Source organism: Etheostoma cragini, chromosome 9, assembly GCF_013103735.1.
Source record: "Etheostoma cragini isolate CJK2018 chromosome 9, CSU_Ecrag_1.0, whole genome shotgun sequence".
In the NCBI taxonomy this organism is placed as follows: domain Eukaryota; kingdom Metazoa; phylum Chordata; class Actinopteri; order Perciformes; family Percidae; genus Etheostoma; species Etheostoma cragini.
The window spans coordinates 15,037,259-15,039,489 of NC_048415.1; the positions used below are offsets into that span (position 1 = coordinate 15,037,259).

The 2,231-nt window shown below is 38.4% G+C and overlaps 2 long non-coding RNA genes and 4 other non-coding genes across 10 annotated transcripts in view; all 6 read left to right on the forward strand.

The window, feature by feature from the left end:
• LOC117951126 overlaps positions 1-1,174 on the forward strand; it is an 8,943-nt gene extending 7,769 nt beyond the window's left edge. For 2 of the 4 annotated variants that reach the window (XR_004658065.1, XR_004658064.1), the window contains exons 2-5: positions 41-85; positions 433-476; positions 901-946; positions 1,133-1,174. This is a non-coding gene — a long non-coding RNA (uncharacterized LOC117951126). Of the gene's footprint in view, positions 1-40; positions 86-432; positions 477-900; positions 958-1,132 lie in introns of those variants that run through there. The other 2 variants (XR_004658062.1, XR_004658063.1) reach the window with 1 other exon arrangement.
• On the forward strand, positions 299-361 carry LOC117951150. The gene has a single exon (XR_004658076.1). It is a non-coding gene; the product is annotated as a small nucleolar RNA SNORD75 (small nucleolar RNA).
• Positions 985-1,066, forward strand: LOC117951151. The gene has a single exon (XR_004658077.1). It is a non-coding gene; the product is annotated as a small nucleolar RNA SNORD79 (small nucleolar RNA).
• A 54-nt stretch (positions 1,175-1,228) lies between the features above and the next one.
• On the forward strand, positions 1,229-1,310 carry LOC117951148. Its single transcript, XR_004658074.1, has one exon. It is a non-coding gene; the product is annotated as a small nucleolar RNA snR60/Z15/Z230/Z193/J17 (small nucleolar RNA).
• A 60-nt stretch (positions 1,311-1,370) lies between these two features.
• The window catches only part of LOC117951125, a 1,241-nt gene continuing 380 nt past the window's right edge, over positions 1,371-2,231 (forward strand). Inside the window, exons 1-4 of one of the 2 annotated variants that reach the window (XR_004658061.1) lie at positions 1,371-1,415; positions 1,620-1,667; positions 1,850-1,912; positions 2,094-2,120. This is a non-coding gene — a long non-coding RNA (uncharacterized LOC117951125). Of the gene's footprint in view, positions 1,416-1,619; positions 1,668-1,849; positions 2,226-2,231 lie in introns of those variants that run through there. The other variant, XR_004658060.1, reaches the window with a different exon arrangement.
• On the forward strand, positions 1,455-1,536 carry LOC117951147. The gene has a single exon (XR_004658073.1). It is a non-coding gene; the product is annotated as a small nucleolar RNA snR60/Z15/Z230/Z193/J17 (small nucleolar RNA).

Here is a 2,231-nt window from a genome sequence, read left to right on the forward strand (position 1 = left end):
CATTTTTGTAATGTTATCGTTACTTTGCTTTTGGTTACAGGCCTTTCGACTGGATGGCTGTACAAATGAAAGTGGACATTAAATGGTAAGGAAAAATTGCTTAAAGTCTCTTTTTCTCTATTTTTCTTTTTTAACGTTAAGTAAGGAAAGAAGTTTGACATTTCCCTAACGTTAGCTACAAAAGATGGAGCAGCGTGCAATAGCCTTTTAACTAGCTACCTACTTTATTAAGATCGAAGACGTCTGGACGAAATGCTATGCTGACTACTACATGTATAATATGCTTGTCGTAACTCGAAGTCAATGATGTTGTAAAGAGTAGTGGACAGATGTGATATCTGAATAATTTCACACTGAGACTTCTAGTTAAACTAATACTTACTGTATTCCCAACATGACCAGTATGGTGCTAAAACGGATGTGTACCCACAGGTCTCAGGTGGTCCAGAGACATGAAGGGACTGGAGCGGAAAAAGGTAATTTAAGGATTAGTTTTCACTTTAAATGGCAGTAGAGATGGATTTATGCTTCTCTGTGGGATTCCAGATGCAGTTTAACTTTAGGTTTATCTGGCTTCAATTTACTTGCATGACTGTGCTAGTTATTGTTAATGACTTGGACTTTCCAATGGCCAAAGAAAATGTAAAGCATAAGATACCATGCATACTTGAGATGCACATAAGCTTCGGCTGGCCCCTCAAACGGTCACACCTAGAGAAGCATCAGTCTGCCTTATTCTGCACTCTGTCGTGCTGCTGTGATGACATTATTTGCTACTCTCGACAAGATGGATGACGATACTTCCAACCCACCAGTTGACTATCTGAGGCACAGACAAATTTGATGTATGACTGTTTTTTTAAAGATCGTTTTGATGCTTATTTTACTGTGTTCTTGCAGGAGTGCTTACATTGGAAGAATTAACTTTTCGGTGACATCAGAACAGGTAATCTACTAATATTTTACGTATGTTGTCCTGAAACAAACTGTCAATGATGATCTTGTTTACAAAACATTGGGAATCTCTCTGAATAAGAGTGAAAGACTACTTTTTACTGATGCAGTGAACTTAAAGGGTGCCTACATATTTTAAAATGTTTCTTTGCTAATATCTGGCATTTCTGATGTGCAGGTCCCTATTCTTGGATCTAGTGAATGTTCTTAGATCAGCTACCGGTGAGTTTTAATGTTGTATTAAAATTAAATATCTTTTATAATTCAAGGTGGTCTGATGCAATGATGAGAGCATAGTTCAGCAGATTGAACCGTGAAGAATATCTATTGTCTTTCGCTCCTAGCTGATGTGTCGGCCTCAAAGACCAGTGAGGCCACTTCATTTCTGGAGTGTTTTATTTTTTAAAGCTTTTTATCTTATTTACAGAAATGAGACTGGCGACGCAAAAGGCCGTGTGAAGGTGAGTTGAAAGGCTGTCTGCCAACAACCTTAGTGATGCTTGATACAATGATGAGAGCATAGTTCAGCAGATTAAACCGTGACGAATATCTATTGTCTTTCGCTCCTAGCTGATGTATCTACTGTTAATAGTCATTTAGGCCTCAGGTGTTGTATACACAATATTAATATAGATCGATCTCTCTCTCTCTCTCTACCCATCCAGACATGTGAAACCTTGCTGCAGAGACTGTTCACAACCAGCCTTGTGTTGGTAAGTCACTTAGTCATAGACTGTCATTGTGTTGCTAATATTCAGATGTGATGAATATGAATCAGGTCTCTGATCCCATTGAGGAAATTTGTCATTTAGTCTGATCTGGATTGGTTTAGGAAAGTAGCTGAACTCCTTATTTGCATTAATCTAATTCACATAAAACAATTCTCTAATTGCAGATTGTGACTGTCATGGGAGCAGGTTTATGAATGCCTTTTGGAGGCGGAGTCCTCTCGGATGAGGTAAGAATACAAACCCTCTCACAAGATTCCTAGTGACTTAACATGGGTTCAGTGATGTCTTAAATGTCTGACCTGAATTTTAATGTGGATTTTATGTTACTGAGTAACCCAGCAACTGTAATCTTAATCAACCAGTCACTGACTTGTAATAAGGTATTTCATTTCTTTGCCCATTCTCCAGGAAGAGTCGGCTCCGTAGACTGACTTGGTAAGCATTTCATATCCTTCAGCTAGACTTCTGTTGGTGTCCTAACACTATTTGACCACTTGCCTTTGATGAAAAGATTCTGCCAAATGATAACTCTTGATTATACTCCTT